We start from the raw sequence: 22,670 nt of genomic DNA on the forward strand, positions 1-22,670 counted from the left end.
ATGCTTGTGCTTTTTTGCAGCTTTGACCTCATTTTTGGAGGCTTAACTGCTCTAAACGACTTTCCCCCCTTTTTAGAATGCAGCTAAAAAGCATAGTGCTGAAAAGCAGTTTTTGTAGTCTGAACAGAAAGGTACTATCATTTAAATAGTTGGGATTTGAATTCAGGATTGATTTACCTACTTCAATAATTTACTTTCATCCCCAGCTCATTCCCTTCCTTTCTCTGAGAGCAAACTTCCAGTGCTGCCACGATGGGCTGAATTATGCTTGGAGTTTGGAGATAAGGACTTTTGTCTACGAGGCTCAGCTTAGACGACCAAACTCATTTCCCAGAAGACTAGAGTTTGAATCCAGTTAGGATCCTGGAGGTGAAAGGCTAGCGCCTTATCATTTAAGTATAGCTATTTAAACATAAGTTTAAAAGAGATACTGCAGGATGGAGGGACAGCGTTGTTCCTCGAAGGATAATCTTGGGGACAAGCTGGCTGGCTGTTCCCTAAAGATCAGATAGCCCTCTCCATCCCCAAATAGCTTTGGCCACCTCTGACTTCTCAAGATCAAGAGCCAAGAATGCTTCCTCATTCCAAGATGTTCTGTTCCATGTTTGTTTAAAAAAAAAAAATCTAAGGAGGTGTTTAATTTTTGTGCACACACTCCATCGTAAACTGACGATGGATTTAAGTCTTCACTCCATGCCCGAAAGGAGTTCCCAATCTTTCCTCTCTCAGCCGAGGAAACGCCACGCTGCTGACCGTCATCCTTTACTTGCTTGCTGCCTAGGTCTCTCCAGTGTAAAGTAAGCTCAATGAGGGAAGCCTTCTTTCTCTTTCTTTTTTCTGCAGTATTTCCAGTGCCTAGAACAGAGAGCCTGATGTACAGCAAATGTTCAAGAGATATTGAGGAAAAAATGTGTTCTTGTCTGGACCTGAAGCCTGGGAAAACTTCATAGTATTGTAGCAAGAGGTTCCAGGGGCAAAACCTGGCTGATAGCCAGAGATATCTCCAGGGCAGCAGGGACATTCCATGACGCCAGAAGTGAGAAGCAGGAAAGCCCTTTTGGCTTCCCAGGTCTATGAAGGAAGTAGGGCAGTTGCCTCAGTTCTGAAGCTGAATCTAAAGGAAGCAGATTCCAAGGAAGGTGTGTTTCACTGTCTACTGCAGTGATATGGTACAGAAAAAGAAACTGGAGTGGGGGAAATAGCGGGACTCCATTTTGCCAACAGTGTCAAAAAACAATGTTTATTGCCAGTGGCCCCCTCTAGCCCTTTCTTTCTGTGGAAATACAGATCAAGGATTCCCCCTCCTTAATGATAAAGACTGTGTAATGATAAGTCTTGCATCATAAAGTGGCCTTTTTCTGGAGTAGATGACAAAAGGGGCCCCAGGGAGCAAGCAGGAGGGAGCGGTGGCATTAGAGAGCCCACCAGCACATCCCAGACCCAGAAGGGGTCAAGGCCATCATTGCATCAGCCTACAGAGGCTTACGAGCAGCACTATGACCCACATGAAGTAGGCCAGGCTGCGTTCATCCACCACCGAAATCACACATTCTCTAATTTAGTTCATTTTACACTAGCAACTACAAGAAACAGCTTTGAGTTCACAAGAACAGAAGACAACAGAAGATGATAATTTCCTCTGGCTCTTTTGCCAAGCCATCAGCAATTTTCCAGCTTTCTTTCCCTCACTTAAATCCACCCATCTATCTCGTTATCTTGAATTTGCCTTATTTTTTCTTGGAAATAAAAAAAAATTAATTAAACTTTTAGTAACTAGAACCCATTACATAGATATCTTGTATTCAAAGTATGTAGGCTATTAATTATTAATTAATGCATCTTTTACCTAATTTTGACTTTGGATCTAAGCATAATCTCATAAAAATTGTATTTTAACTTTACTAGACATATCTGTCTAGTAAAATGCATATACATTCATGTATTTGACAGATTTATAGTATGGGTCAGTTTTGCTGCAAACTCAAGTTTATATAAATCTTTGTATTTTCAGATTTTCTGTGGATATCAGGACTTCCTCTGGAAAATGTAAAGATAATCTTACAACATCTGAGTTTATGTCACTTAACAAATGAAGATAACAAGCTAGTTATTTTCATTGATAGTATCTGATGTGGCATTGGGGATTCTTATCTAAATCTGTTTATCAACGCTTTCAATCCAATCAAAAGCAAGAGATACTTTGTAATGCAGAAACCATTCTTTTGTCTCAGGGGCATGGGGAAACAGTTCATTCTGATAGAAGTGGCTATTGGTGAGGAATGGTTGGTAGCATTTTGGGTGGAAGCCTGATTTCCAAAATGCAATTCTAACTGAACTATTTCTTCACCTGCTTCCCCTACTGTGCGTTCTTTAGGAAGAACATTAGCATTAAGACATCACAGAAATTCATGCTTGACTTTTCAACCATAGGATCTTGAACCAACCTTTTGTTAGCCAAAATAGTGGGTGTAAACAAAATGGGTTCTGCAGTTCCCCCGACCTTACATAAGACTGAATATCTGCCCTTCCCCATAGACACGTAACAGAGATACTGCTGAATACCTCATCAACATCAGTTTCCTTCATAGAATGGATGGATTTGTTCTGGTCCATTTATATCCTCTTGCCCCTCTGGATCGAACACACACCTCTGAGTCAGCCGACTGACTGATGGAGACACCAGAGATCTTGGCACAGTGATAAGCCTATTGGCCCATTTAGGGTCAATCCCTGCATATTGGAGCTAAGCCAACTAGCCACAAACTCCAGGGGCCACACGGCTACATCTGAAAGCACATAGGTTCATCTGCATTGCAGCACTGCGCATTGCCACACCTGCGACCAGCTGCAGCCGGTGAGAGGTGCTCTTTGAAGCTCTGCCCTTCACGCAGTGCCTCATTAGTCATAGACCAATGAGGCCATGAGAAAACATCGGAATACATCTGTCACCTCTAACAATTCATGGAGCAGATTCTCCATTTCCTTTGTTATGCTATGAATAATTCTGCAGCTTCTCCGATTTTATTAAGAAGCCTTTTCCTTGGTTTCTCTTTGTTCTTCTCATCTAATCTCTTAATGGAAGTTGCTAATTAAATTCCTATAGCCATTTTTTTTAACAGTGTTTTGAATAGCAAAGTCTGTCAACTGCAGAAAGTGTATATTCTTATCAACACGCCTGTTGCCTGGAGGAGCGAAGTCCTCGCTGACAGATGGCTGCCAGGGAAGGCCCAGCAGGCCTCACATCTGCAGCACCTGGCAATGGGGGCATGGGAGCAAGCACAGGGCTAGAGATGAGGGCCCATTTGGGCTCAATAACTAGAATCCAGGTTGCTGGAAAGATTCTGTGAATCTCAAGTGAAACTTGGCAAATTTCAGCCAAGCATTCTGGGCATGTACTTTGCTTTTAAGCATCCTTTGATGCTGTACCATTAACAGTGTCATATCCCTTTAAATCTAAGTGGTAGTACCTCTCTAAAGGAAAATTTTAAAAGCTGAGTGCCTGACTTTTATACCAACACGTCCTTTTTTGGGACGCAAGTCATCAGATTAAGTTCCATTAAATGTGCTTGTTGCTGTCTGGTAGGAGGTTTCAAGGCCCTCATGAATCATCCTTTAGCCTGAATTTATATGGAAATTAAGAATGCAGATGTTTTCCTTTAAACCCACTCCATTTTTACCCCCCGCATAGGTAGTCAACGACACAATATCTTGTAGTTGTGAGTGGTTAATTGAGGAATAATCCAGTAACACAGGAATCACTACTAAATCAGTCCCTTTAAGGGATCATTGGTCCTTCAGCAACTGTTGGTACCTGCCTAAAACAAAAATTCATTTGTTCTCTCAACAGATAGTTTCTCCTTGCCTAACAGTTGTCACATAATGTTGCTGGGTACTAGACATTGAGAGGCTGTGACAACCTAGCTCAAGAGAGCAGGCAAAATCCACAGGTCTGCTGGCTCCTACATTCCACATTTCACAAATTATCAGAACAGAGATGTGAGTGTGTGTGTGTGTGTGTGTGTGCGTGTCCCCATAACAGTGCTGGAAACTACAAGAGACTGACCAGGTCTTTGGGAAATTTCTGAACAATAGAAGGGATCGAATCTGTGGAAAAGTACACCAAGAGTCCGGCAGAAACGGCAGCTCCAAAAAGAGGGTGGAAATGCCTCTGAGAGAGAAGCCATCTGGGGACAGCTCCAAGTGCAGAGGCAAAGGATGGAGGGTGGCAGGCATGATCCCTGTGGAAACTGTCACAGTGGTTAAAAACTTAACTCAGCAATTATAGCTATCCAAAAGAAACACTTACATTTATGCAGTCTATGTATGAAAGTGGCTGAGCCTTGCACCATGGCTCGTAATAGTGCAAACAGCCTGATTGTCCATCTCTCAGTGAGTGAGTTACTATGAAATTGTCTAGATCACCATGTATCAAAATGAAAAAATCTCCAAGTCCTGATGTTAAAGGAAAAAAGCAATTTGCAGAAAACACACAGTAAAGTGAAAGAAAGAGAGAGAGATAATAGATGATAGATAGATAGATTGATTAATATAAATGATGGATGGATGGATGGAAGGAAGGATGGTTAGAGTGTATGTGCACATGTTTGTGAATGTAAAACTACAGATCTGGAAGGAGACTTGCCAAATAATTATCAAAGATTTTACCTTTTAGACATTGAATGAGGGTGTAGTAGGGTGAGGGGGACATTCACTTTTTATTACCATGCTTGAAACTTGTATGAGGCCATATTAATGTCATATATGTGATTACAGATATATAAAGTGCAGAAAAAAAAAAACAGACATACTGCCCCTTTCCAAGGAGCTTACATAAGAGATAAAGTCATGTAGGGAAAGATTATTGGCAATTTAGTGAAACAGGTGCACTCATCGAGTAATGTCAAGGTGGCTTAGCTCCTCAAAAAGGTGCATGACCCAATCTGGATCACAAGGGGCTCCCCTGGGGCAGGGATGGCTGAGCTGAACTCTGAAGTTCCCACAGGGAAGTGGGGACAAGAAGCAGGGGCCAGTTAGCCAAACTGAGGTGCTCAGTTCTAAGTGCACGTCAAAGATGAGCCTGGACAGGGATCAGGAGGGACCTGATGGGTGGTGAAGGTCCTTGTAAGCTGTCTTGAGCCATCTCATCTCCCTCCTCGGCCTCTCACTGGGGGACGTGGTGTGTTGGAGCCCCAGACATGAAGGTAAGAGCTATTCCAGGAAAGCAGCGCCTTCATCTCCAGTGAGCTCATCTCACTGTCTCCCTTCTCCAACAAAACACTGGCAGCTCGGAGACACACAGAATTGCATGGAAGTGACTGGGACAGCCTCTCTGGAGGTTGACTCATTAGCTGGAATTCTTCCCTCCCCATTGGGCCTGTGGGCCACCCCCATGACATCTTCATTCTTTCCTTCCCACTGGCACAAGGTGCTCTCTGCTGGTGGTCAAGAAGGTTCAGGTAAGGATGACAGAGCAGGCACCTCTATCTTCATCCCTTTTCTCTGCCTTCTACTAAGATCAGCCAACGGCTAATAAACTCCTGCTCCCCCCAAAATTTTACCTCCTGAAACCTTTCAGAAAACTTGTAAGTGGACCAGTCACTCCTTTAAGGAAGTGTGCTTGAGATCAAGTGCATGGACTTTCCATGCTACCAAGAGGGTCTAGGGAGCTACACAGTAAAGGCAGGAGAAGAGAGCTGCTTTTTCATGAAATAGCAGCTCATGTATACCCCACACTGTAGGTTTCCAGAAGGTCTCATGGTTGGTCTTTCCTGAGTCCAACCTGGCATCAGAGAAGAACAGGAATGGCTCTCTGTGCCTGACATAGCCCAGTGCAACCTCCAGTGAGTGTGTGCCTGCAGTCCCTGAGGAAAATGAAGGACAGCCGCCACATCAGCACTGGATCAGCTTCCTAGAGCTGCACCAACAAAATGCCACAAACCAGATGGCTTAAAATGACAGAAAGTTATTCTCTCGCAGTTCTGGAGTCCAGAAGTCTGAAATCAAGGGGCCAGCAGGGCCCTGCTTCCTCTGAAGGCTCTAGAGGAGAATTCTTGCTTGGTCTTCCGGCGTCTGGTTGGCTCCAGGCCTTCCTTGGCTTGTGGCTGCATCACTCCAATCTCTGCCTCTGTCTTCACTTTGCCTTCCTTCTGTGTCTGTATGCTCTCTCTCCGCCTCCTGCAAGGACACTTGTCACGAGATTTAGGGTCCACCCATGTAATCCAAGATGATCTCATCTTAATGTTTTTACCTTAGCTATACCTGCAAAGGCCCTTTTTCCAAATAAGGCCACATTCATAGGTTCCAGGGGTCAGGATGTGGACCCACCGTTTGGAGGGGCATATTTCAACCCTCCATAGATGCCTAGTAATCATGTTGTTATTCTTGAGGCCTTTGCTCTCAATCTTCTTCACCAGGTTCAGAGTCAGTTTTAGACCCACTTGGCTTAACATCTAGCTAGGATGCTATTTTGCATAGGAAAACAGCAGATAAAATGGTGTGGCTTTTGAGATGAGATTCAGTACCCTCATTAATTAGATGTAAAAATTGGCCAGAAAATTCTACTTGCTTGCTCAAGGTTACAGTTTAGACACAGAGTGAAGACTCAGATTCAGGGGATCTTTCTACCACCCCATGCTCTGGAGGTATAAGATTCTACGTACTTATGTTTGACCTCAGTTTCAGGTTGGGTATTAGGTAGATGACAGTGACTTTGAGAACAAACTATTAAAAATAAATAGCACTTTGGTCTTGCAGCTTCTTATCCTAGAGTAGGGCCTTAAAAAATTCACTCTCGTTGGGCAGAACAGGACTAGGATCACTCAGACTGCGGAATACTTTCTTGCTTATTTCTCACCTTGTCTCTGTAAAGGAATCTGCCTCTTTAGTTCTGAAAGTTTTGGTGTACTAGACCGTGCTTTGTTCCAATTAGAGAAAAAACTACCCCAAATGCTATGAAAACAAAACATTTTAGTTCATGAACTTGAAGAAGTATTATCAAGGCCTTTAGTTCAGTCTGGTAAACCAAGGAGTAGGATAGCACACTTCAAAGACTAGGCAGTATTTTTCTTGGGACTGAGTTAGGAAAGAATGGGACTGGGGTGGAGTGGGGTAGGTGGGAGTGGGTGTCCTTTGGACTGGTTTACAAGGCTTGGCTTGATAGGAGCACTGGGTGCCTGTGAATATCTGTTATGTAATGCATACCCCAAGCAGTTGTAAAGTCATTCAGACAATGGTCAAACTTGGGAAGTTTCCAACTCATGAATACTGCAGATAGCCCATTTTCTTCACCTTCAGTTGAATCTGATACTTTTGAATAGGCTGTGAGGTGTTCGGGACTTTATCTGAGCCAGAGCCGCTAAGCTGAAAGGAGACGTGAATGGATGAGGGAGTCATTCAAAAAACGCTTTCATTTGGTTTCAGAAACACTTTCTTTGTTTTGATGTGCTCAGAACATCATCTATTTGAAGTCTGGCTCCACTAGAGTTTTTATCTCCAAAGCAAGACAAATATGGTAATTTCAAATAAATAAGCCACCACAACAAAATGTATTTGGAAAAGAAAAAAAAACTGTTTCCAGGAGATTTGTGCATTTTGAACATGGGTAATGCCTGTATAAAAGTCTAAATGAGTGACTCTAAGCTAGAGTCTGTCTTTCTCTTTGTTCTTTAAGAAAATATTCACATCTTTCCAACTAAATTAACATATATTATCACAAATGTGTCATTCTCAAATTTCCTGAGCTCGGCTTATCACTCACCATTCTTTTTTTTGCTCATGACTGTCTTTCTGAAAACAAAACAACATTATTCACACCAATAAGTGTAACAGGCACAATGGGAGAAAGCACTGGAAGCTACTTCTTTGTACTTATCAGCGTGACCTCTAGCTCTTTGCTTTTCCTTTCTTTGCGTCTCTGAGAAGGAACTGTGGAACCCTATGTTCCATTAGTGTTCCCGCACCCATTTGTCCTCTGCACGCCCTTTGTGCTCTGGGAGAATTCAGCATCCAGGCAAAATCTAACTCCTGACTTTCTCCTGCAGTTGACAACAGTATATCTTGTTTAAAGAGAAATACTCAATTCTTCTCATTATCTTAATTCATAGGTGGTTTAAATGGCTAGAGAAAAAGCCTAAGTCTCCTGATGCTTGAATAAAAAATAAAATGAATCATTTATTTAACACCCCATTTGAAGCCAGAGGCCCTTTAGGGAGTTTGGCCAGACCATTTGTAAGACTGGAGATTGTATTTGCATACATTCCCACACCTGGGAGTGAATCTATGTGATAGACACTTAGATATATACCAGTGAGAAGTACAAGCTGGGAGTGTCTACAGGGGAGGAGATCTCATTCCACTCTAAATTCTAATTCAGGTCAGAAAAAGAGAGTTTCCTAGAAAGATTCCTCTTATATCCAAATTTAAGATTCAGAACCAACGCAGTAGAGAAAGAGAATTCAAAATTTTCTGTCTAATGCCAGTGGGATACTGAGAGTATTTCTTTCAGATTCACCATTTAAAGCAAGTTACCATTAAAAACACCTTCTGATTAAATGGAAACTGACCCCCCTACCAGGTTGTTAGAAATGTTACAAAAACAGGTCATAGCTTTCTGACTTATTAAGAAAGATTTTTTGTGTGTGACTTGAGAGGCAAATACCATTGACATAGGTTGCTAAATGCTTGTGGATTAGGATGATGACATGAAATAGCTTGAGCTTTGCTATTTTTGAAATATACAAATTTAGGTATAAAGCATCTTACTCATCTTGGCTTGCTGTTTATATTTCTCAAAAACTTTTCAGTCTAATTTTTTAAATCAAAATATGACCCAAGCCCTAGAGGTTGCTCAGGTTAAAAGTATATTTTAACCATGACTGTCATAGAAACGCTAGTGACCAAAAACCTATTTTACCAATGGCTCCCGGAAATCTAAGCTTTCAGAATGTTCAAAACCACCAGAATACAAATGGACTTTGGTGGACACCAGATGTTTTTGTTTTAATAAACCCCACCTCTTTCTCCAGTATCTTATCAATACATACAGGCCATTTATGATTTTTCCTATATAATCATTCCTTTTCTTGGAGAAATTGAAGACTTTATTACCAATTTTGGTTGATATTCTGTCTGACTTTTATGTTGAACAGGACTCAAGAGACCCTGCGCCAAATGGGGCCCCTGTTTTTGTTGCTTCCAGGCAGCGAAGGACCTGAAGGCTGAACTGGAGTGTGTGTGTGTGTGTGTGTGTGTGTGTGTGCGCGCGCGCGCCTGTGTGTCTGTGTCTGTGTGTGTCTGTCTCTGTGTGTGTGTGTGTGTGTGTCTGTGTATGTGTGTGTGTGTGTGTGTCAGGGGTGGGGGGCAGTTGGTCTATCTTTTCCTTAAATTGTCTTATAATTCACCTCTAATGAGCAGAAGTTGCATGCAAACTTCCTAAAGAAAGGGCAGGTATATTATCTCTTAATTCTGCTCAGCCACCATGGATCAACATTTATTCCTCTTGCTCAAAAATTAGAAAGTTGGTTCATGCCTGGATGCTTAAGCCTGTGGGGACTCGAGAACTCTAAACCCTACTGGGCCTTGACAGGCAGAATGTCTATAAAATTACTCTGAAAACATTAAATCTTCATGGCTGGGAGATTAAGACTCTCTTCCTCAGCGTAGGTATTTTTTTAGTACAGAGTGTTAAAATCGACTTGCCTTTGTTAAAGCTTCCATGTTCCTACGGTTTCCACCTCAGCCACTAAGGAGACATAGGGATGTATTTTTGGTGCTAGGACACTGTGAAGACTGTGCCTGTATCAGGGGCACACACAGAGCCTTTTTTGAAATAGACTTTTGATGTAAGCCTTTTTCTGAAATAAGGCTTTGGGGAAAACAAAAAGAAAGAAAAAAAGCTACCTACTCCGATTAGGCTCACAAAGAGGCTACAGTACTCCACATTATCTTAAGAAAAACAAAAGCCCGAAAGCACAGCCCACAGCCTTTCCATCAAGTAGCAGGCATTAAAGTACATTAGCTCTATCATTTGTATGTCTATAAATATCAATAAAGTATGTGATTTGGCTTCACTTTCACACAAAGAAGGAGGACTATCCTTTTCAGGAAATTTCGCAGAGACACTCACCAACAAAAGTTCAGTAACTTAATCTTTGGAAAGCTCAATCATGCTGAGTTCAAAATTGCAGGTTTTAAACTAATGTACCTGATAAGTGCCGATGGCAGAACTAAAGCGAGCCATTATTAGGTAATCCAATATTCCCAATCCTGGTTATCTGTAATGGAGAAGAGTCTCCCTAAAACAGCAGTAATGTGCTCACATCTACATTCATCTCAGAAGTCGAAAAGAGGCATTCTTCATGGGCTTTATCTGTTTCCAAATGTCTGCTTCCACAAGGAGTGCTTTTGCACCGGTGAGGCAGCAATGCAGATGACTCCTGTATATTTGTCCGATGGGTGCTATTTCTTATGGATCCCTAGGACACTATCTTACTGGCTGGACTATCACAGCTGTCTGACTTTTACGTTGAACAGGTCTTGGAGACCCTGAGCCAAATGGGGCCTCTGCTTCTGCTGCTTCTAAGGGGTGGGGGCAGTTGGTTAGGGTTTTTTTTTTTTTTTTTTCTCTCTTCTGTGTGTCATAGTGCTTCCAACTTTTCTCCAGCACAAGTTTCCTCTTGCAAGATGTCATGATGCCTATGGAGAGGGTTTGTAGCATGTCCATCATGCAAATTTATTTGCACAGGGCCACTTATCACTGCTATTGGTTTGAGACATCTATCTTATTTCTCCTGAGTGGCAGACTCTATTTCCAGAGCTGAAATAAACATGGTCCTCAAACTTTTCATTATTCAGTAACACATTAAGAGATAATGTGAAGAAAGGTAAAACTTATTCAAGGTGACGCATTTGTCCTGCCTCCCTCCTATGGCAACATGAACAGTGACTCTGTTATTACATTTGTATGTTGCACAGTTTTACATGTTCTAATATGGAACTAAATAAATTCACTTTTTAAAGATATTTTTAAACTGGAATCTAAGCCTAAATGAAGATCATCCCAATAATATCCAGAGGGGAGGATGGCAGGTGGATAACTTAGAATGGGGCTTCCACTTCTTTTCCCCACTGTCTTGACTGATTCCTGCCTGGAAACACACTTTTCCATAAATGAGTGTATTGACATATGTGAATTTGTATGTTGCATCTTACAAGTCCAACAGAATTAAGTTAATAAGTACAATCTTTCGGAAATGCATGCAAGGGCAGCGGGAGTGAGAGGAGCCTGCGGAGTAGAACATTAGTGTTCTTTCACTAACCCCTCCCACCCTGGACTAGTTCACAGGAGACATCTTAAGATGGAAGTGAAGGATCAAAACAAGGACTCTCCCTCAAAAATAGGCACTCTGATAATTTTATTATGAGTCACTTATGATCCTACAATCTCTTTTCAGAAGTTGTGTGTGTATGAAGCAGGAATTCTCTAAGAATCAGTAAGTTTTTCTATTTTATAATGACCATCTAAAGAAGGCACATTGTTTTCTATTAAAAGTTTGGCAAGCTCCAGAGTGAAAAGAAGTAGACAGCAATCTCCCATTTACTCAGAATGGCTTAAGAAAATTCAACTATTTCATATTATTAAGAGTTATCATCCATATCAAATACAGATTACCAATTTTAAATAACCTTATCAAGCTAAACTACATCAAATTCTAAAACTACATTGAATAAACTTCACCTAAAGTCAGGAATTTGCACCACTGCCAAGTCAACGCTGAGGCCATCAGTTAACATCCCATAATCCTATAGCTGTAGAAAATGCAGGAGATTGAGCTGAGCACATGTTGAATTCATTAGGATACACCTGGGGGAGCTGGCCTTTTAAACAAGCCTGAGACTTCAGCTTATTATTGTTAACTGCTTCTTGCTAATAAAAGTAGAGCACAGAATGTGAAAAAAATTCAATTAAGGTACTGGAGATGTAGTAGTGTGAAGGTTATGAGCTCAAATGGGCACCATAAGTAACATAAGTTATATCTAGAGCAGAGATCCTCAAATATGCATGTATAACAGAATAATGGAGGCTTTGTTGAAACAGGGTGTTGGCTTCACCCTCAGGGATTCTGATTTAGTAGATTTGGGATGATTTCTGAAAATTTACATTTCTAGCAAGTTTCCCAGGTGACACTGATGTTGTTGGTTTGGGGACCATATTCTGAGAACTGCTGCTCTAGGGTCAAATGAAAGTTTGTTTATTCATTTGATTGTTTATTTCCCAGTTAACTTGATTACGTCAATGCAAACTCAAATAAGTCTGTCCATAAAAATTCCCTTTTCTGCCCTCAGAAATACAGGTTGTCCAGACCAGTAAAAAAGCCTAACAGATTTTTATTTTTCTTTTGTATCAGCTAGATAAGGAGTCATAAAAATGTCAGCCTATAACCACAAAGAGCATTTAAGCATTTCAGTATATCCATGCAATAGTTAAGCTACAAAGACTTGGATTCATAGATAGCTATGTCCTTTCCTGCTATATGACCTTGGGCAAGCCATTTAGCAGCTCTAAACCTCAGTCTTTATGAAATAGGACTAATAATTTAAACCCCAATGGATTGTTGTCAGGAGTATAAATATAAAGTTCCTATGTGATGCACCAAACATAGTTGGAGCTTAATATTATCTACTCATTTCAAAAGATTCAATCCAGTTACATTCTAATAACTGTAGAGAACTATAATAACTCAGATAACTATGGGTAACTCAGAGATGAATAACTCAGAGAATCACAGATAACTCAGAGAAAGCCATGGAGTGTTCTATAAACATGCAATGCCTCAATATATAATATTACAACATTCCATAAAATATCAGCTAGAATATGGGAATTGAGTTAATTTTCTGATTAGCAGAAGTTTTAAGAAATTTCTTCTTGTTTCAACCTTGGCTGGAATTCCTTTTAACTCCCCTGCCTTGTGATATAATATGTATATCCAGGTAGTCTTTCATTATTGAATTAGGGTCATTCATTGTATTGACTTCAGAGTCATCATTGTAGGCCAAATTGTCATTGTAGTCATAGAAAGTAATGGAAAGTATATTGAATAAGTTGTGATTCTAAAATGTAATTTGATTTTTTACATATATGTATAATTCCCATTATAAATTAGATTTATTTTGTCGTGCTTTTCTCATCACAGACAATCTGGAGCACAGAAAAATTTCTAGTAAACAAGTGATTTGGTTAGTTAGGGCTCAGCAAATTGATAATGCAGCGGGATTTCATAGGTCACTGGAGGACTACAAAAGATACACTTCAACTGGGACATGTAAGTGTTCAAACAACATGTGACTTTGCGGATTGTTCTGGTAATGGTGTTTTGGTGACCTCTTCCTCAAATTCATCAACTCAGTATGCTTCATTGGCAGACACTTTCCAATGCACTTCCCCATGCTATACTTCAAATTCCATGGATCCCTCCAGAGTTGGCATTATTTGGTCCCATTATGTACGATCCAAATGTCAACATAGGAAGCTCCAGCTCACTCCTATCTGCACTCCAGAGGCTCCCCAATAAAGGAGGTTTGCCTTTAAAAAGAATTTCTCCACAAGGGCTCTACTGGCATTTTCGGCCAGACCATTCTTTGTTGCATGGACTGTCCTGTGCATCAAAGGAAGTTTAGCTGCAACCCTGGCTTTTACCCACAAGATACCAGTAATACTCCACTTCCCAAGTAAAGATAATAAAAAATGTCTCCAGACGTTGCCAAATGTCCCATGGGGGTCAAAAGTGACCACACTCCCCCCAGTTATGAACCACCATCTTAAAGACTAAAGGCCAGTCCTCAATTAGAAGACTAGGGGACATTTTCTCCCTACTGGTCGCTCTGATGTTAATCAGTGTGGAAATGACCAATGACTACTCTGGGAAACTGCCCATTTCTCTCCTCCTAATTCTTTTGATTAGACCAGCAGAGCAATTTCTTCATTCCAACAGAGTCTTATGGAACAGACAGTTTATGTCAGATAAAAGCACTCTCATGGTATAGATTTCAGAGCTTGTCACTCAGGATATATGTATATTTTTGACAACAGATTTCTGAAGGGTTTGCATTTCTACCACATACAATCTAGGCAAGCCCAACTGTACTCGTTCCTTGAGTCCCTTGATTAACTGAAGTCATCAATAATGCCTTACCAAAAACCGAGGTGTGAAACATCTTCATAAAATACTTCTTGTGCTGATAATAATGAAAAAAATTCTTTATAGGTGGCACATTGAAAGTGACTCAAGGTCCCTATTCTGATTATGAATTTTCATTGTAATTAAGTGGCATAAGAAGTTAAGCTGGCTATGACTACCTTGAAATGTCTGCCTTCCTATGTGTGGGTATGCGTGTTTTAAAATGAAATTCTCAATATGGGCTTTTAAACGTGATTTTCATCTTATTCCTCTAAGTGTAATATGGCATATTTTATGTTTCAGATACGTGTAGCCTATCAAAGTAGGAGAGAGTTTGTTACTCAGGCTTATTCCCCATCCATGTGGGCAAATAACACTGATACCCATGAAAGAAGGAGAGTAGTGTGCTGCTCTGCAACAAAACAGTGCACGTTCTGTATGACACAGACCACAAGATATTCAGAGAACGGGACACTGGGAAGGTTGGGTCCTCAGGAAAGGTTTCACAAAGGATGTCAACCTGAACCAACATACATGACCACATGGTGCTGCTTTCCCCTGCAGAAAACCCAGACTTGGAGGTTGAGAAGTGGCAGAGCAGCTAGACAGAATTCAACTCATTTATGATTGTGACCAAGAGGGTATTTATAAATAGCCAAAATGACAGAGTAGATAAGAAAGGAATCCAGGGACTAAAATATTGACATAAGTCAGAAATAACCTAAGTTTGAGTTATTTATTTCGATGTTACCATTGCTGTAAGGTAAGAAAGAAGTGCTAAATGAACAAGGAGCATCTTCTATTCCTTTGGTAGGTCACATGTCTTATTTATTAGGTTTGGTGATAGGAACTAGTTTCACTCTGTATTAATAGAACATCAACCAAGTAACTACCATCTAATGCACCAGGCATGGGACTGTGGCACCTATCATTATTTCAGGAGCCAGAGACACACAGACAAACTGAACAGACAAGGCCTCTGTTCTCAGAGACCTTCCTGTTCTACTCGGGGAAGACTGACAATTAACCGGTAAACAATCAGAAAGTGATTGTGTCCACTGGAGAAAACTAAGCAGTGTAATGCGACAGAACACGGGTCTGCAAACTCCAGCCTGCAGACAAAGCTACCCACTGCCTGTTTTTATATGGCCTATAGCTAAGAATGGCTTTTACATTTGAACCCCAACAAGTGGAATGTGTCTTCTCATTCATAGACCTCATTATGAAAAATTATGCTTAATCGTCCTAATTCGAGTTTTTAAAATTGTACTATTTGTTTTCTCTGTTGTCATTTAAGTACTTACATGATATCATCAATTTTGCCTCTTGGTCTACTGTGTGTTCCTTTACATAAAAATGTTGCCAACTGCTGCGTTAGAGACCCACAACGCTGACAGAAAAGGACCTAGGGCTAGAGCTATGAAGGAAGACCTTTCTGAACAGGTGACATCAAGGTTGAGACGTGAATGGCTACAGGGCATCCTGGGTTCTTGCCTACTGCTGCCAGGGCTGTGTAACCTTTGGGTCTCTCTTTCCTTATTTGTAAAATATCTTGGTTGAACTATTTCATCTGCCTTCCCTGAACCATTATAGTTCCATTTTTCTGTTGACTGAACATGGCGCATCCTTCATCATGATTCATCTTTCATCACTCATCTATGCCCACTTCATGTGTATAAAGAAGAAACAGATCAGCAGAAGAGACGTTTCCAATTCTCCACTTTTGCACGCATCATATGGGTTGCCAAGATTCACAGAAGCCCCATAAATGAGAGTTCTGCAATTAACCTCCAATACCTTGACGAAGTATGTGAAAGTTTGTCAGAGCACAAGGTCAGATGCCTCACAATTTTCCAAACATTACTAAAAAAACAGCCCACGCTCACTCTGAATTATTGTGGTCTTTCAAAGTCTATACAAAGTAATATGCAAGGAGACAAAGCTATTTTACTAGGCAGACAGATATTCCAAATTACTGGTTCTTAACAAGCATGGTAATACATCAGTCAAAAGCAATAAATTTAAACTTAATGAAATCTCAATTTGCCTACAGTGCATTTCACTTTGACATTTTCTATATTGCCACGGTGCTTTGATAAAGTTTTTTAAAATGCAAAGGAAGTGTCTGTAAGGCTAAAGACCAGACTTGGTACCATTGTGGCCCAGGCAACATTACAGTACTTAAGTTTCATCACTCTATGCCCCGTGGCAGGCAGAGCCCCGACGCTAACACAGGTTCAGTTTTCATTATCATCATATGATTATGCATTTTACTGCATTTAACTGATAATACAACTACCAGCTCACCTTAAAAGAATTAGCTTGGAGGTTTCATTGCTTTCCAAATGGAATTCATTTGACAAACAAATGACAATTAGCCTAGTCTCCCTGTTCTGCGTCAGGATGCTTTTTGATTGAACCTAGACCAATTTACAATTTTTAAATGAGTTTAGACATTTACATTTAAAATGTCTGGAGGAAATTAGCCCTGGGACATCCAACAGCCAAAATGCTTTTTGAAGTTGATTATTATTTGATCTAGTACCCTCTACCTGTACATTTTGTTCTGACTTCAAAGTTTGGGAATGTAAATGCCACCTCACCTCAAAGCACAGGGAGAAACTTAAAAGTGGTTTTGCTCATTATGTTATGCAAAGGAGCCCATATTTTAATATTCGTTTAATATGGTTAGTTAGCTTTAATGACACCAGTGTGACAGTGTCATAGTTTTGGAATCTGAAAGCGCTGATTGAAGTTTCCGGCTGCTGCCTCTATTTTTCTGCACAGAAAGGAATTGTGCCCTTTGAAGGACAGATCAGCTCCTGGCTGCGTCCATTCTGGTGAGGGCTAAGCGTGATAACTTTCAGATGAAGAGTTCAGCTGCCTGGGTGAAGAAAGCACAAATCATGATATCAGGAGCTACAGAGACACCTGACTGTCAGATTCCAATTCTGTGTGTTTTCTAAGTGCAAGCCCTTTGCCCACTGCTGCTGAGGAAGTTGCTGGAGAAGCTACTGGTAATTCCATTATAAACATGCAGTGCTGATAACCCAGCCACAGAAACTGGTATTGCCCTGAAATTAAGCCCACTGATTTCTAGCCGAGAACATATTTTATTTATTTATTATTATTATTGCTACTTTATTGTCAAAATGAGAAAGCAGCCTTTCACTCATTCCATGTTGTACAACTGCAAAAATTAAATATTGTGAGGCGAAAGCTTGCAAAATGTGCTATTGCATCATCTCCCTGTTCTGAAGGCCTGGTAATCAGTGTTACGCACAATATATTCAAAGGAATGCTCTAGAAGAAAGGGCAAGTGACGCAGCGCTGAGGAGCCGGCCAGTCCCTATCTGCATGCAGTTATCATGGCTTTCACAGGTCATCCTTGAGAGCTCACTAGAATATTTTGAATTTCTAGTTTTGTCTCACAGTATAGGACACACACCACATGTTTTCAAAATAACTTTGAGTTCAAAAGAGTTCCCTAATGATAACACTGTATAACCCCAGCGCAGAATTAATGGTTTTGAAGACTGTTTTCTGTGAAGGTAGCAGAGGCTGACTTCAGTCATCCTGGCCCTCCTGGGTGCTCACAACAGTGTCATGAGGCAAAAATGCCCGGGCAGAGGTCACAGATGTAAGAATGGCAGTGGGGGGCGCCGTGTTTGGTCTCCTTGGGACAATTGGTCTGAATCCCCCGATCTCACCACCATGTATTGTGAAAATAGCGATAAAATAAAACAACAAAAAAATTCTTTTTCGTCCATTTTATTGCTGAACAGATTAGACGTCCACCAGGTCGCTTCACATCTAAACTTTGTAATTTCACGTGAGCGTACTTTCACCCTGCCGCACTCCCACCCTCATTTTCCTTAGTGAAATTGGAATTGAGGTCCCCGCCAAAGTGTCCTTGGAGTCAACTCTGTTTTGATTCTAAACGTAACCCACAAGCACCACATTTTCTCACGCAAACACTGTCCCAAGTAGAGACACGCCAAAGTCTTTCTATCATGGGCTTTTCATTGTCTATTTTTCTTCCAGCAGAAACAGGACTCTTTCTTCCTGTGCAAACAGCCTGGCGGCAACCGTCTTACACAACATTCTCAGCCCCTGGCTTTGAAGTCTTGCGAGTTGCCGAAGAGCGCAGGCTGCACAGCTGGAAACCTGGAGGTTTCTGCTACCTCGACCGCCCTCTGCTGGGTGGACCGACGGCTGTGTAGGAGGTGGTGCACAAACAGCCGGAAGGCTTCCCCTTAAGGTACGGGTGGATTTTTCACTAAGACACGAGAAAGAATTTTGGGGTTTTACAAAATAAATTTTTCTTTTCTTTCAGAGATTTTTAGAAATACACTTTCTTCTCTGCATATATACAGGCATACCAGTTTATTCTGCCTACGTGTTTGGGAAAAAAAAAAAATTTGTCAGAGTGAAAACCATGAATGATTCTAACATCTCTCTCTGACAATCAAATGCTATATATGCCCCTGCCCTGGCACTAATGGCCTGGCAACAAGGAAATAACGCTAAGTCAGAATAATTCTCCTAATATTCTCACAACATGAAGAAGCAGAATACGATGAGGGTTAAGACCGTGAAAACAGACTGCCTAGGTATAAATACTTCTCTGACTGTTATTAACTATGTGACCTTATACAAGTTAAATAACCTCTCCAAGCCTGAGTCTCCTCTTCTGTAATACGAGGTTATAATACTATTTGTCTCCTGTGGTTGTTATAGTTTATATATACACATACATACATACACACACAAGTTATATATATATATATATAGAACTGTATATATAATTAACATATATATATAAAACTGTGTATGTATAGATTAACTATAACTGTATGTTAACTATATATGTGTGTTATAAATATTTATACATACATATTGTGTTATAAATATGTATAACACATATATAGTTAATACATATTATAGGGGTTGTTATGGTTAACCCTATACATATGTTATACATATGCTATGTATAATATTGTTTGTCTCCTGAGGTTGTTATAGTTAACCCATATAAGACAAATAGTATTATACCCTTTATATTATGATTCTTGAAAAAAGGGGCTTGCTTTGCAGGAATTATTGATATCTTCTTTGTAGGACCTCATAAAAGAAGGCTAATAGTTGAAACCGTTTTTATGTATTAGACACACATTAAGATGGAGACTATTCATTCACTTGCTCAGCAAATATTTAATGTGCCTCCACCCTGTGCCTACAGATCAGAGGCTGAGTAGAGAAGATGCAGATATAAGTAAGACAGACATGGTTTCTACAATGTGGAGCTTGCAGGCTGATGGGGAAAACAGACAGTAAACAAGCAATTAAAGGGGAAGAATGATCTAAAATGACCATCTTATGACCATCTAAAATGACTCATCTGGAGTTCCCACTTTCTAATTTTACGAAAGATTCCTTTGTATGGAGAGATCTCTGTGGTGGAAAATGTCATAATCTAAGAGAATGATAGAAGAGCTATAAAGTTCTCATTATCCAGGGTCGGGGAGACTTTGTATTTAGGAAAATCCACAAATAGAAAGGACATATTTGCCCACAAAAAAATAACATAGGAGTTGCAGCACCAATTCATTAATACACAGAGCAAAACATTACATCCTTATGCTCAAAGTTTCATCTGTATGAAATAGAAATGCGTTTTCTATTTCATACAGCGGTGCTCGATAAAACTCCACACAACGACGGTGCAGAATATTCTTGAAGGATTCTCAGAATTAAAGTGGATTGGTAGGCTTGCATGTGCAGGTACTAACTCTAACACTTTTAAGTGTTGCTGAAGAGCAGCTGGGGATATTGCAGATCTGCCAGAAGATATTTTTTCTCTGCTAAGAAGTGGAGCATCTGTAGGTATAAGATACAGATATACACTATGTATACTGTATATAATGAATTTCCTTGCTTATCCAATTTCCCAAATAGGTGAAGTGATATAAGAGGGAAATAATTGCATCAGTTCATCAGGCCAAGGTCAATCATATCTTTATGAAACTTCAAGTTAAATTATTATTAGAATCTACTGTATACTGGATTGCATCTTTCTTTAATGAATTTCCATGGGAGAAAACAACCTGAGGTTAACATTCACGGATCACAGAACAAGCTCATGATGATGGCCTGTTCATCATCACTGTGTGTGAAGCTATTTTTAGTAACCTGCTTTCTACTCCTTTTTATTGTAAATTGACAGCTTAAAATTGTATAAATTTATGGGTTACAAAATGGTGCTATGGTTTGTGAATACAATGTAGAATTAAATCAAGCTACTTCACATACCCATCGCCTCAAATACCTAACACTTTTTGTGGTGAGAACATTTGAAATATACTCTTTTAAAAATTTTTAAATGGACAATACTCTATTATTAACTATATTCACCAAACTGTTCAATAGAACTTAAAAAAAAAACAACTATATTCCTCCTGTCTGAGATTTTGTAGCCTTCAACAATTATCTTCCCATTCTTCTCCCTCCCCAGCCTCTGTAACCACCATTCTACTCTCTTCTTCTATGAATTCAATTGTTTTCCATTTTACCTATAAGTGAGAACATGAAGCATTTGTCTTTCAGTGCCTGGCTTATTTCAGTTAATATAAGGCTCTCCAATTGCTGTTGCAAATGACAGAATCCCCTTCTTTTTAAAAAAATATATTTTATTGCATTTTAGGTTTTGGGGTACATGTGAAGAACATGCAAGATTGTCGCATAGGTACATACATGGCAGTGTGGTTTGCTGCCTTCCTCCCCATCACCTATATCTGGCATTTCTCCCCATGTTATCCTTCCCCAACTCCCCACCCCCCACTGTCCCTCCCCTAGTTCCCCTCAACAGACCCCAGTGTGTAATGCTCCCCTACCTGTGTCCATGTGTTCTCATTGTTCAACACCCGCCTATGAGTGAGAACATGCAGTGTTTGATTTTCTGTTCTTGTGTCAGTTTCCTGAGAATGATGGTTTCCAGATTCATCCATGTCCCTACATAGGACATGAACTCATCATTTTTTATGGCTGCATAGTATCCCTGGTGTACATGTGCCACAGTTTCCCTGTCCAGTCTATCGTCGATGGGTGTTTGGGCTGGTTCCAAGTCTTTGCTATTGTAAACAGTGCTGCAATGAACATTCGTGTGCATGTGTCCTTATAATAGAACGATTTATAATCCTTTGGATATATGCCCAGTAATGGGACTGCTGGGTGAAATGGAATTTCTATGTCTAGGTCCTTGAGGAATCACCACACTGTCTTCCACAATGGTTGAACTAATTTACACTCCCACCAACAGTGTAAAAGTGTTCCTATTTCTCCGCATCCTCTCCAGCATCTGTTGTCTCCAGATTTTTTAATGATCACCATTCTAACTGATGTGAGATGGCGTCTCAATGTAGTTTTGATTTGCATTTCTCTAATGACCAGTGATGATGAGCATTTTTTCGTATGTTTGTTGGCCTCATATATGTCTTCTTTTGTAAAGTGTCTGTTCATATCCTTTGCCCACTTTTGAATGGGCTTGTTTGCTTTTTTCTTGTAAATCTGTTTTAGTTCTTTGTAGATTCTGGATATTAGCCCTTTGTCAGATGGGTAGATTGCAAAAATTTTTTCCCATTCTTTTGGTTGCCAATTCACTCCAATGACTGTTTCTTTTGCTGTGCAGAAGCTCTGGAGTTTGATTAGGTTCCATTTGTCTATTATGGCTTTTGTTACCAATGCTTTTGGTGTTTTAGTCATGAAGTCCTTACCTATGCCTATGTCCTGAATGGTTTTGCCTAGACTTTCTTCTAGGGTTTTTATGATGTTTGGTCTTATGTTTAAATATTTAATCCATCTGGAGTTAATTTTAGTGTAAGGTGTCAGGAAGGGGTCCAGTTTCTGCTTTCTGCACATGGCTAGCCAGTTTTCCCAACACCATTTACTAACCGGGAATCCTTTTCCCATTGCTTGTTTTTGTCAGGTTTGTCAAAGATCAGATGGTTGTAGATGTGTGGCATTGCCTCCGAGGCCTCTGTTCTGTTCCATTGGCCTATATCTCTGTTTTGGTACCATTACCATGCTGTTTTGAATACTGTAGCCTTGTAGTATAGTTCGAAGTCAGGTAGTGTGATGCCTCCAGCTTTGTTCTTTTTGCTTAAATTGAATTGGCTATGCGGGCTCTCTTTTGGTTCCATATGAAGTTTAAGGTGGTTTTTTCCAGTTCTGTGAAGAAGGTCATTGGTAGCTTGATGGGGATAGCATTGAATCTGTAAATTACTTTGAGCAGTATGGCCATTTTCACAATATTGATTCTTCCTAACCATGAGCATGGAATGTTTCTCCATCTATTTGTGTCCTCTCTTATTTCATTGAGCAGTGGTTTGTAGTTCTCCTTGAAGAGGTCCAGAATTCCCTTCTTTTTAAGGGTTGAACAGTATTCCATTGTGTATACATACCACATGCTCTTTATTTATTCATCTGCTGTGGACA

At 40.2% G+C, this 22,670-nt stretch overlaps 1 long non-coding RNA gene across 1 annotated transcript in view; it reads left to right on the forward strand.

Annotated features, from left to right (window-relative positions):
• Window positions 1-18,936, forward strand: part of LOC116554007 — a 90,506-nt gene extending 71,570 nt beyond the window's left edge. The window contains exon 4 of the long non-coding RNA XR_004270008.1: window positions 18,222-18,936. This is a non-coding gene — a long non-coding RNA (uncharacterized LOC116554007). The remainder of the gene's footprint in view (window positions 1-18,221) is intronic.
• The last annotated feature ends 3,734 nt before the right edge of the window (window positions 18,937-22,670 follow it).

This window comes from Sapajus apella, unplaced genomic scaffold, assembly GCF_009761245.1.
Source record: "Sapajus apella isolate SASKATOON/1434 unplaced genomic scaffold, GSC_monkey_1.0 scaffold13, whole genome shotgun sequence".
Lineage (NCBI taxonomy): Eukaryota > Metazoa > Chordata > Mammalia > Primates > Cebidae > Sapajus > Sapajus apella.